Raw genomic sequence first — 13,809 nt, forward strand, 5'->3', positions numbered from 1 at the left:
AAATTTTACAGCAGGATATAGTTATGTCATGTTGGATATGGGTACATCTCAATGTGTGTGATATGATGTAAGTGGCTAACCCTAGGAATCTTCCAGTCTGGTAAAAAAATGAATAAAGAAAAAACAAAACAAAACAAGGCAGGAAATGATAAGGAGGGGTTGGTGGAATTCAGAGAAGGTTCCAAGGCAGCCAAGTGCAGAGTCCTTCCTGGGGAAGTCCGAATCAGGTCCTGTATTGTCCTCTGTCCTAGTGCATCTGGTTCTCCACCCCCACCTGCCTGCTGGGTAAGCTGCCCCTTGCCCAGGTGTCTTGTGACTTGGCTCCATGAAGAGGTCTGTCCTTCTTAGTGCAGTCTGCACATGGATGGAGTACAAGTGAACTGTACAAAATATGTGAATAGGAATGGCATTCCTGTTCTGAATTTTAAAGCATTTCTTAGAGAAGATCAAAGACTCCTTTAAGGCCTGAATCTCAGCTTTGGAAGCCACCAAAGTCATTTCTGAATGCAGTGTTCCATGCTTAGAGCATCCACATACAAATAGCCCCACTAGCCACCAAGTCTGTGGTTTCTCATAATTTTTAAAACAAATTCAGTGGACCATCAGAAGAGGGCAGGAAGCTCACCAGAAATAAACATCACAAAGATGTAAGTCTTGATGATAATAAAGAGATCAATAATAAAGAGAATGTCCCCAATCTCTCCAGCACTTGGGCCCTATATTCAACTGTCTACTAGACATCGCTACCTAGATGGGAGGGAAACCACAGAAACAGTAAGTCCCAAACCTATTTTGTTCCCACTCCCACTTCATCCCACCACCTCAAAACTCTCTCTTCTCAACTTCCTTTGTCTTGAAACCAGTCTTGAAACTTATTTGATTCCTTCCTCTCCCTCGCTCCTACATGGTGTCTCCCTCCACATCTGTCATTCGTCCAGCCAGGCTCTTCTGACTCCAGTCTCACCCCATGTAGCTCCATTCTAGAATCTGTTGCCATTTCGATGAGGAAAACAATTTAAAACCAGATAGACCTGGCTTTAATCCATCTCTGCCACTTACTAGGGCTTTAACCTTTGCCAAATTTCTTAACCTCTTCTCTAAAAAGGGGATACAAATATATACATAAAGGACTCATTCAATGACTGTGTAACAGGATGATTTACTGGGGGGAAAAGTGGCATTATGAATATATAGATAGAAAATTGTCTCTTTTTTCTAGTCTACAAGTTCGTTACAAAAGAATGAAAAAAATTTTCCCTCTCTCTATAGTAATTTTTTCTGGCAGTCTAGGCTGCTTTTAGCCCCAAAAGGAAAAGTTCACAGACCATTGTTTTTCAGAGTCTAGGTCAGAAGTCCAAACTCATTCCCTTAGGGCAGGTCCTGCCCATTAACCTGTTTTGTCCTAAACAGTTTTGTTCCATCTGTACAGGGCCGATATGGAGCATTTTTAAAAATTTGAATGAATTCCAACATTTAAAAATCAAGATCAATCCAAAATCATTAGCCATTAGGGAAACACAAATCAAAACCATAATGAGACACAACTTCACATCCAGTAGAATGAATATAATTAAAAAGACAGCTCCAGCCGATTTGGTTCAGTGGTTAGAGCATCGGCCCACAGACTGAAGGGTCCAGGGTTCGATTCCGGCAGACGGCATGTACCCCGGTTGCAGGCTCCAGCCCCCAGGCCAAGTGCAAGAGGCAACCAATCGATGTGTCCCTCTCACATGGATGTTTCTCTCTCCTCCCCCCCCCCACCACTCTCTCTAAAAAGCAATGGAAAAAATATCCTCATATGAGGATTAAAAAAAAAAAAAAAGACAGACTATAACAAATGTTGGCAAAAATGCAGAGAAATAGGAACCCTCAGACATTTCTGGTGGGAATGTAAAATGGTGCAGCCTCTCCAGAAAATAGTTTGCCATTTTCTTAAAAAGTTAAACAAATTTACCATGTGACCCACAATTTTTCCCGTAGGTATCTACCAAAAAAACTAATAAAAAGTAAAACATATATGGACACAAAGACTTGCACACAAATGTTCAGAGCAGCATTATTCATAATAGCAGAAAGAGTGGAATGGCCATCTACTGGTGAATGGGTAGATAAAATGTGCTATATCCACACAATGGAATACTATTCAGCACTAAAAAGGAATGAACTGCAGCTTTGTGCAATGACATGGATGAACCTCGAAAACATAATGCTCAGAGAAAGAAACCAGTCACAAAAGACCACAGATTATATGATTCCATTTTGTATGAAATGTCTATAGAAGTCTATACTGTAGAGGCAGAAAGGGGGATAGTAGTTGCCCAGAGAGGAGGGACAGCAGAGGCATTAATATTAAATATACATGAGGTATCTTATTGGAATGGGGAAAATATTCTAAAACTATTTATGGTGATGATTGCACAGCTTGGTAAATTTATATTTTAAAAAATCATTGAATTTTATACTGTGAAGTACATGATTCACAAAATATACCTTAATAAAGTAAATGTTTAGATAAAGAAAAATTCAGATTTCTGGCTTCCCTTGAAAAGTTGGAAGATCTGGAAATTCAGCAACAATTTGGCGATGCCTTAATCTCCTTTCTAAACAAGGCTGTGTTCTCCAGTATGCCTCAGTTGCTATTCCTCCCTGTTGTTTCTTAAAGAGACTTGCTTTATTCATTGATATTCTTTGCCTGGTCTTTTTAGGCATTTATTTTAGCTTTCAGTTCTTGTCATGCCTTTTTCAAGTCAGATTATTCCAGAAAGAAGAAAGGTGGTATTTTTGAGTTGAAGAGCTGTTCCCCTGATAGTGGTCAAGGAGTAGAAGGTTTGGAGTGTCCTTGCGAAGTACAGACAGGGCTCCTCCTTTCAACGTGATTCCTGGAAGTGGTAGGACCTTGGGGTACAGACTATGATAACCATCTCATAGCTCACCCAGGATAATAATACCTGGCGCACTTGAAGGATCAGTGCTCAACTGTGGCATCTTGAAGTAGAAGGAGTGATAGTAAAAACAGAGACTCCAAAAAGATGAGAAAGATGGAACTTTCCAGAGTTTTCTTGGGCACCTTAAGCTCTGGATTTCTGGGTGGGGGGAAACCATAAGAAGAAGTTCCTAGAAATTACTAATTTAAGACCTCTTGCCAACCATGTAGGATAAGACTAAGTCAGATTTAGAAAAATGAACGTGTCTTAGAGCAAGTCACATGTGTGGCAAATGCTTATTCAGTGTCCTTTATGTCTAGGGATTCTGCCAGGTGCTGAGGAAATACCTATATCAACACAGGCATGGTTCCTGCCCTCAAGATGCATACAGTCTAGCAGGAGATATAAGCAAATAGGCAGATAATTATAATAAAGCAGGGGGATTTAATATTGAGTCCATGGAAACCTAAAGGGTTTTATGGGTTCTATAAAACCTCTGAAATTGTATGCAAAATTTATTGTGCTTTTTTTTTTTCTTCTTCTGGAAGATCTACAGCAGATTCTCATCGAGAACTCTGATCCAAAAAGGTTAAGAGAATGCAATATAGTATGGTAAGTACTACATTATGGGAAGTACAGCAAGATCCAGGGACATATAAGAGGGACCCTTAACCTGGAATGTGACAGGAGTAGGAGGAAGGGGAGATCCGAGAAGTCTTCTTAGAAAAAGTTATGTTGAAAATATAACCTGAAGAATAAGACATTAACCAAACAGGAAGAAACATCTCTCAGAAAAAGCAGCTTATAGAAGGGAGAATGCAGGGCTTTGCAAGCTCAGAAAGAAGTTTGGAGTAGGCAGAACAAAGACAGCAAGCAGGGAGGAGTGGTGAGACCTGGGACTGCGGAGGTAGGCAGGGCCAGATTGTATATATAAACCATGAGGCAGAATTTAGATTTTTTTCCAGAGAACATTGGAGACCTATGGAAGAGTTTTAATTTGAAGAGTAACATGACCAGGTTTGTGTTTTATTTTACTTAAAAAAATTTTTTTTATTGATTTCAGAGAGAGGAAGGGAGAGGGAGAGAGAGAAACATCGATGAGAGAGAAATATGCACCTCCTGGTGCATGGACCGACGTTCAACCAACTGAGCCACACCGCTGGGCCCAGGTTTGTGTTTTAGAAGAAAGAATCACTCTGGTCATCATGTAGAAAATGGATTGAAGTGGGATTAGGTGAGACCAGTTAAGAGGCTGCTGTAGCAAACGGTCTAGCTAAGAGATGATGGTGACTTGGCCTGAGAAGGGGACAGCAGGCTGCAAAGACATGGTCAGATTGTGATGATTGCTGTTGTGAGGATTAAGGGCATACGTAAGGTACCAAGCCAGTGCATGAAGATATGAAAGTGCCTGGTACAGTGCCTAGGGATGTCCATAATGCCCAGTACAATGCTTCGCATATTACAAATTGATTCCCTTCTTCCTTCTCATGGCTTCCCAAATTAAAAACAATCCACTGCCGTATCCTGTACACACTTTTTTTTTAAAGTTTTTTTTTCTTTTTCTTTTTACATGTTTTTATTGATTTCAGAGAGAGGATGGGGGAGGGAGAGAGAGAGAGAAATATCAATGATGAGAGAGAGTCGTTGATCGGCTGCCTCCTTCACGTTCCCCACTGGGGATTGAGCCCGTAACCCGGGCAAGTGTCCTGACCGGGAATCGAACCAGCAACTCTCCTGTGCTCGGGACTGACACCCAACCAAATGAGCCTCACCAGCCAGGGCTAATTTCTTTTGTTACTTCTTTTCTACTGAGTCGTTAATCTGTGACCTGGCCAAGGAACAGAATCGAGAAGTGGTTTTCAGATTTGTGTGGCTGCTGAAACTCTTAGGCTAATTGTGAAGCATCTGTGGCAGAGGCTGGAACACCAATTGGATTTTTTATTAGACTGGGCTAAGTCCTTGATATCCTCCAGCCCTCACTCTTCTTGATCCAACAGTGCAGCAAACATTAGGCCTGCCAAGGTAAATAACATCCTGTAGGCACTCTGGGATGCTGGCTGGGTTCTCATCAGCATTTTATACGAGGATGGATCTGTTGTCTTGGCAAAGTGTGTGGCCTCTTCCCTCATTAGTTTTAGAGGCCACTACAAGGCTCTCTTTGCCCAGAAACCCTTCCCCATGAGCTTGCCATGGTGCTGCCCGCCTGTCTGTCCAAAATTTCCCACCATCCAAATGACTCTTCTGGCTTGGACTATAGCAATAGTATGTCACCATAAGATGCACATGTCACCTGAGAGTGAGAGGGTGATTCTCTCCAGGATCCCATTTGTATATGAGCATGAATATTAGCTAATTTTTCTCTTGGAAGGAGTCTGGCCACTGGTGGTGGGGGAGCCATTGAAGGGACTGCTGGCTGCCGTGTGTCAGGAGCCTCACCAAGTTCTCCAGTGTGAGAAACTCAGGTTTCCTCATTAGTTGTGCAGTGTTTTTGGCACATAGGAAATGTTGATTCTTGCTCTGCCCTTAGATGTGCTCATAGAAGGAGATCTCCCAAGTCTCTTTTATTGAAAATATTGATTATCGTGAGCCCATTGAGAATACCACTACTTTCCCTACCAGGTATATGAAAGTCCAGCTTTCCCGACGGAGTCCAGACTCTGTGTCTGCCCTTCACATGGACATGTGGGAGTCACAGAACCTAGATCCCTACAGATGGAAGAAGCTGTAGGAGCCACAGATGAGGTTCCGAGTCAGAGACTTGCCCAAGAGCACACAGCAAATCGGTGCAGAGCCAGGACTTGGCCCTAGCTCGCCTGCCCACTCTCCACCCAGGGGTCTCTGTGTATCATTGTCAGCCACAGCAATTTTGCAGTGCTCCTCCTGTGCGCAGAGCTCCTACAATTTGTGGAGAAAAAGATCACAGATCATCTCAGGAAGAGTCACCAGAATCCAGAAGATGCTGGTGTATTTAGGTGAGGCATTGGGGAAGGATGGGAAAGAGCTCATAGAAATGGGCTTGTGCTGGGCTCGGACAGGAGTGTGGAGAGGAAGGCACAGGGAGGGCATTAAGATATGGGGAGCCAGACCGAGAAGCCAGAGGGAGATTTAAATAGAAGAGTGCCGCCCGGCCGGGCGTGGCTCAGCGGTTGAGCATTGACCTGGGATCCAGGAGATCGGGGTTCGATTCCCGGTCAGGGCACATGCCCGGGTTGTGGGCTAGGTAGCTGATCAGTGACTCTCTCATCATTGATGTTTCTGTCTCTCTCTCTCTCCCTCCTTTCCTCTCTCTGAAATCAATAAAGATATGTTTAAAAAAAAAAAAAATAGAATGCCCATCTTCCCCAAAGTGTCTATCTACAAATCACAGAAATCTCCAGTACCTTCTCTTCCCCACGATGCCTGAAGGCCTGTGAAAATGCCTAAAACTTTTTCAAGGTCCCCAGCTGGATGGCAGAGGCTCTTGGCTCACGCTGTATAGAAGCAGGTGATGCCTAGACACTGGTTAAACAGAGCTGCTTTGGAGTCAGGCAGCCTGAGTTAAATCCTGACTGGGTGGTGACAACCTAGGACCAGTCACTTAACCTCTCTGAGTGTCCAATTTCCTTCCCACATGCTCAGGGTCACCATGTGGGTTTAGGAGCCACTGTACATAAAGTGCTAACTAGGCACGGCGCCTGGCACACAGGTAACTCCTCAGTAAATGACGGCTGTGATCATTCTGCTACTTGGCTCCTCTGTCTCCATAGCCCTGGCTCCCGAGTCCATAAGAAGTTGGCCTGGAGACAGAGGAGCTCCCCGGGAACATACCTGGAGTCAAGACCTATTAAAAGTTTCTCTCTCTTCACAGCCTCGTCTTTCATTTCGGGGAGAATTAGAAAGAGCTATACTGGGAATGGAAAATTTGCATCTGACAAGAGGTATGTGCAGACACATGTTTGCAAGTGAGGTCAAGGTTTCAAAATATACCTTCCCTGACAGATGAGTCAAGCCGAACACAGTGGTCCTACTATTTACCTCGCATGACGGCAATTCTCTGAGCGACCAGCGGGGTCGTTTGCCAGGAGTTATATTGGAGGGAGTTACTCATTGGAAAATGTGGCTGCATTGCCCAGACTGAGATCTGAACTTGGACTTCCAGGGATTTCACCCAAAATAAGCTGAATTCCTCAGCTATAATTGTCGAAGAAACACAGCCAGGGAATCTGTGTGCCAGCCCAGCGCCGGTCCCCGCCGGGGAAGTGTGGGTTCAGGCAGGAGCCACGGCTTTCAGCCGGAGGGCGCAGGGCACTGGCTGTCTGACCCTCACCGTCACCGTCGAGGGCTGCTGCCAATTGGTCAGTCATTTATCCTTTGATTCAATTATTTACTCCCTCAGCAACAGTTTCATGATCACCTAGTAATAATAGCTACCGCCGGTTTAGTGCCGTGTGCTGAGCACCTTGTATGCGTTGTCTCAGGCCGGCCTTCCCACGGCCCTGTAAGGTAGGTATCAGAACACAGCAGGGCCACAAATTTCAGCCCAACTACAACTGACATGTGTGGAGAAAATATAAATGATTTATTACATCGGCAACTAATCAGGCCTTCTTTCTGAGTCCCCTGCCCCCTCCACTCACACGGGATGGGAGTGGGGTGAACTAAGTGGCTAAGCCAGTTGAAATCTTTCTCTTATTATCTAAATTGTCCTCTTAGATGATGCTCAGTCTCTCAGACAGCACCCCCCTCAGGCTGCCCCCCCCATTGGAGTGTGCGGGGGAAGGGGAGGGTATGTGGCTCACTCCATCCTGTGGCTGAGGCGAAGCTTTGGAGTTGCTGGTGTGATGTGCTCTGGCCTCTGGGCAATGTCCTGGGCTCTCTCATTTGATCTCTTACCACATGTCATTCTCTTGCTCCTATCACCTGCCCAAGAAGACCAGACTCCTGGACCTGGCTTTCAAGGCTCTCCCCACTAGGAGTTAGAGGCTCACCTTCCAACTCTCTCTTGCATGCCTCCAGTTTGTTCTTGAACACCCAACTTATATCCAACTACACCTTAGATAAGGTCTTTGGGGCACCAGAGCCTGGTCATTCCCTTTCTCTGAACTTCTAAGACCATTATATTTGGCAATTAATTCCGTACTCCTTTGACATATTTTTTATTGCTTCACAAAATTACTTATATCTCTTGCTGTTCTTTAAGTCATAAGCTCCTTTAGAGCATGGGTAATGCCTTATATCTGTTTGAACTCACCAAGTCTAACCCAGAGTCGAGTCTAGACAAGGAGTGCGGGGTTTGCAGACACAGAGTTCACATCCCTAGAACGTAGAGCAGCTTCTAAAAATAGGAAGAAAATATCCAGTAGCACCGCAGAAAAATGGGCTGAAGATATGAATAGGTAATTCATGGAAAAAAGAAATGGAAATGGTCCTTAGTCATATGAAAACATCCTCAAACTTGCTCAGAACAAGAACAATAAAAATTAAAACTACACAGATACTATTTCTAATCTATCAGACTGGCCCAAACCCAAAAGTTTTACAGCACACTTTTGGCAAGGTGGTAGAGAAACAGGCACCCTGGGTATCACTTGGTACGACAGATATATTACTGTGTCTCATTATGCAGGAATCTATTGCATTTGTGCTGCGAGGAAGGATGTGACGCGATAGTTTCTGACCTGAGCACTTCCCTTGCTCAAACCCTCCTGTACCTCAGAGCTGTGTCCTCCAGTGTTGCCTGCTGCACAACACACACACATTCATGGCATTAGACACAGTCACTCTTTTTTCAAGGCTATAGGACAAGAGAGGAGAAGTGTTTCCCTGGGACCCGAATGGTGTTAGTTATGAGACAGGGTGTTTAGGGCCCCGAATATGCCAGCGTTTTGTGTTGGTGACTTAGTGTCCAAGACACCTCTGTATTACACTTTAATAAGTGTATTGTGTGTTTGTGGTATGTGGGGCCCTCTAAAGCACAGGGTGCAGAGTGGGGACCCAGGGTAGCCCTTCTGCCAAGTTTTAAGGGAAGTTCTACTTTGGCACCATCTCCAGTGAAAAAAGCAAGGTGGAGAAAAGTATGTAGAGAATGTAAGAAAGGATGTATCTTCCCCCCCGCCCAGAAAAGGTAAGCCATACATTAAAAAAAAAAAAGTATCTGGGGGAAGAGAGAGAGAGAGAGAGAGGGAATAGGGGTAGAGAGACAAGGACAGAAGCTGGACTTCTCGGAATATATCTTTTTTTCTTAAGAAAAGAAAGCAAGAATTTATTGGCTGCAGCAAAAATACACTTGGGACAGTGAAACAAGGAAGGGCATAGAAGCAGCAGGAGAGCCTAGGCTGGGCTGCTCTGGCTCCCCGGGAAGTCAGAGAGAAGGGGGCCTCGGAGACAGGTTCAGGGGGTTAGCCCAGGATGAGCTGCTGCTTCCCGTTGCTCCCCCGGTTGCAAGTCTCATGGGGCCCCCTTGGAGGGAAGAAGGGAGAAGTGGCGCTGGTGTGCTCCCCTGGTGGGAAGCTCCTCAGAATATATCTTGTTTTGCAGATATGACTTTGGAACCATGTAAATATTTTATAAACTATACAAAATCAAAGTGTTTTTAAAAAGTCATCACTAAAAATCTAAAGTAAATGAAAACAAATGAACCTAACTCTATCCAATTTGAGGCATAACCATACAGAGAAAAACTACTGTAGGTGACTGTAAAGAGTAGAAACTTGAGTGTATATTCCTAGTGGGTGTACCCTAAGGACAAAAAGACAACAAAGAAGAAAAAATAAAAAATTGTTGTCTACAAGTACTATTTCCCACTAATGAAACCAGGGTTCCAGGGAGAAACTGCTGAGTCCAGGTCTGGGGCAGGAAATATACAAGATGAGCTTGGAACATCTTGTCAAAACAGAAAACAAGGAAACAAAATATCAAAAACTACTAAGCTGTGACAAGAGGAACTAACTTGGGAGGCACAATGTGAGTATCATAATGATAATAATGGCAATGAATGGAAACATGTTAAATATGCTTAAGATCATGAGGTCATAATTATTAAAACAAAAAAGTGAATTTATTAGTTAACTTTGAAGAGGGCAAGGGAACAATCTCATGATTTTGAAAACAAGTAAATAGAAGTAAAAAAAATAAATCAAGCATTTATTTTGCCTTTCCTATACAAACTGCACCTCAAAATAGCCAAATACTTGATAAAGGAGACATTTTCTCTTTATAGAAGTATTGCAGTTAATAAATGACAAAAGAATTACAGAATTGGCATGTCATCATTTCACAACCCCTGAAAATACTGGATCTAGACAATAATCATCAATAGATGCTAATATCATAACATGAAAACCAACCTGACATGTGTGTCCTGGTGGAATAACATAATCCAACCTCTGAGCTATTCCTGTAAAAAAAAAAAAAAAAAATCACACCTAAATCTGATTGAGCCCCTAGATCTTACTACCAACTTATCAGAAAAACAGAGGGCAGAGAACATGTTAAACATCACTATAGGAAAGCAATCTGAAAAGTTCAGACTGTGAGACATTTTATAAGACAAATGACCTGCTTTCTTCAACAATAAACTGCAAGAAAATTAAAAGGGGAGAAAGAGAGATGAAAGAGAGATTTGTAGGTCAAGATAAAGAGATGAAATCCTTATCAGCAAACACAGTGTATGAACCTTATCTGGAACTTTATTCAAACAAACTGTTAAGTACATATATCTCTCTAAATAAATATAGATCTGGATATGTATATATGTACATTTATAATTGGGAAATTTGAACACTAGATAGCTGATAATATTATGAAATTATTGTTCATTTTTTGTTGTGATAATTATATTGTAGTTATTATTATTATTTTTTTAAATATATCTTTATTGATTTCAGAGAAAGGAAAGGAGAGGGAGAGAGAGATAGAAACATCAATGATGAGAGAGTCATTGATAGAGCCCGCAACCCGGGCACGTGCCCTGACCGGGAATTGAACCCCAATCGCCTGGATCCCAGGTCGACGCTCAACCGCTGAGCCACACCCGGCTGGGCTGTAGTTATTTTTTAAAAGAATCTTTACCTAGAGATATATACTGATATATTTAAGACAAAATACTATGATGTTGGGACTTATTCAAAATAATCTGGGAGGGGTGGGTAGAGTTATTGTTGAAACAAAATTGACTATGAGTTGAGAATTGTTGGTAGCTGGGTGACAGGTGGAGGGTCATCAAACTATTCTCTCTTTTGCTTATGTTTGAATTTTCCATAATAAAAAGTTAAAAATAAATAACTAAAAGGTATTTTTAGTTACCAAAAACTGCATGCTTTTTGAAAAACAAAATAATATAGACATGCAGAAAGTGAAAGGTAAAATCTCCTTCACCCCCCAGCCCACCCCACACGTCTACCCCGGGAGTAACCCCAGTGGACGGGTGAATAGGTTCCGTGGTAATATTTTGCAATCCTGCTCAGACATTGTCACTACGCTGCCCTGAGGAGGGATATACTCTCTCACCCCATTGCTTTCAGGCTTAGCCATGTGACTTACTTGACCAAAAGACTGTCAGCAAGAAGACTCTTTAGGGGCCCGTACATGTGGCTCTCTTTTCTCTGTCACGATGTTCCAGATAATTGAATCCCAGGGTGAAGGCAGCAGAGCCACATCAGCCCAAGACACACTAGCGTAGATGACAGCCCTTCATTGTGGTGTACACTGAGATTTACGCAGTCATTACCACCGGGACATACCTTGCCCGATTGATACAAAATCCTTCCATGCATCTGCTGTGCATCTGTAAGCAAATGTTTCCCCACAAATATTACACATACTACTTACTCTTCAAGTTTTGTTGTTTTTTAAAAAAACTTAATAATGTATTGTGGGCATTCGAGTCTTCCCTTGAAACAAAACCAATCTGAGTTTCCAAAGGCCCAAGAATCATTTCCTAAAGCTAGAGACTTCTGTTCCTTTAAAATAAGGGTCAGCGGAGAGGTTCTCCAGGAGAAACTCATGCTGGAAGTAAGCTGGAGTGTGTCAGAGTGTGGCTCTAACACCAGAGCCCTCCTTGTCGCTGGAGCATAACTGGCAGTGAGCTGCGGACTGTTGCAGGATTCCACATGCTCTTCCTGCCTAAGGGCGGCAGGAAATCTACGAGGCTGTTAAAGTGCTTCTCTTTCTCTTTGTAATCTTGCAGGCACTGCCTGTGGTTGGAAGTGAAATCTTGGATTTCCTCAACAGCTTGTAGTCAGAGGGCTGTTACTGTGGTTATGATCACAGCTGCAGTGCCAGGGGAACAGAGCACTCCTTTTCTTGGTTATATTAGCAAACCCGAGTTCAAATTGGCCTCCTGGGCTCCCTACATCTGAGAGTGGCACCGCCATGCTGTGCCAGGTACACACACTGGAAACCTTGGTGCCGCCTTTCACTCTCCAGTCCACGAGCGTATGAGCTCCATGGGGGCGGAGATTTTTGTCTGTTTTTTTTTTACTGCCTTGTTCTCAGCGTCTGTAACATTGCCTGACACATAGTAGATGCTCAGTAAATATTTTATGAATGAATAAATCTAAACCGTTGTCAAGTCCTGTGACTTCTCCCTCTATGTTTTATCTCTGATTTGTCATCTTCTCATTCCCACTGCTGTCACCTGAGGGGGATTAAAGATGGCCATGATTTTCTGCCAATGTTTCCATTGAGATGTGGTGTGTATGTCCCTAACTCTTGACTTTGGGCGGGCACTGTGAGTACTTGAACCGATAGAATACAGTGGAAGTGACCTAACGCCAGTCTGCAGGCTGAGGACTTAAGAGGTCACCAGTTTCTACTTCTTGTCTCTTGAAACTCTCACTCTTAGAGTCCCAGGCAGCTGGATAGGCCCTGAGCCTTTTCTAGCCTTTTCCGCCCAGCAGCCAGACAGAAGAAAGAAGCTATCTGGACCCTCTGCCAGTCTCAGCCTGTCAGCTGAGTACCACTGAGTGACTCCAAGTGGGTGTTCTGTGGGACAGAGGGATCATTCAGCTGAGCCCTGGGCTCATCTACGCAACTGTAGCTGAGCCCTAATTCCTGAGCTGCACAGTTGCAAGATATAAAATTGTTGTCATTTAAGCCATTACGTTTTGGGGGTGATGTGTTAATGTCAGAACATTACCATACTCAGGACCTTATAACGTCTCACCTGGAAATTGATGCGTACGTTCAGTTTCCTGACATTCCAACCATGCTCTGCCCTGCTCAGCTTGTTTTCATGAAGAAACGATGTGGGGCTCCTGCTTTAAAAAACCAACCAACAAGTCATCGTCTACAGAATAGAGCATAGTCTTCTTAGCCTGCCCCCCATTGGCCTTCCAAGACCTGCCTCTGGAGTGGGCTTTCCAAGCTTTCCTGTTCCTCCCTCACATTTCTTATGTCAAAATTCAACTTTTGGCTTATGGCCTTGCCATGCCATGATTTTGATCACGAAGTTCCTCCTCCTCGCATGCCCTTCAGTTCATCTACATATGTCCACATCCTACTTGCCTTCCAAAGATACCATCCTCCCTAGTGGAAATATTCTCTCTTCTGATTTCCAAAGCATTTATCTAGGTCTTTCAAAAAAACTCACCCTTTTCTACTTTTCTAACATTATAACTTGAAAAGTGTCTTTAACATTCCTCATAGACCAGAGAGAGTCCTTGAAGGCAGGGTCCACATCTTATTGTTGTAAACTCTTCATCAAATGTTTAGGGACAAACAGGTGGATAAATGAATGAATGGGGCCCAGCCTCGCTTCTTTGTTGTCGTAGGCCAGCAGTAAGGCATTACCCTTGTGCATCTTTATAAACTATGGTTCCATTTCCTCAATCTGGCCCCTCTAGATACATTTGCTTGAAACACCTTGCCAGGCCTCAGGTTCTCCCTCCAGTGCTCAGCTCTCTTT

The sequence above is a fragment of the Miniopterus schreibersii genome, assembly GCF_964146895.1.
Source record: "Miniopterus schreibersii genome assembly, chromosome: 16".
Lineage (NCBI taxonomy): Eukaryota > Metazoa > Chordata > Mammalia > Chiroptera > Miniopteridae > Miniopterus > Miniopterus schreibersii.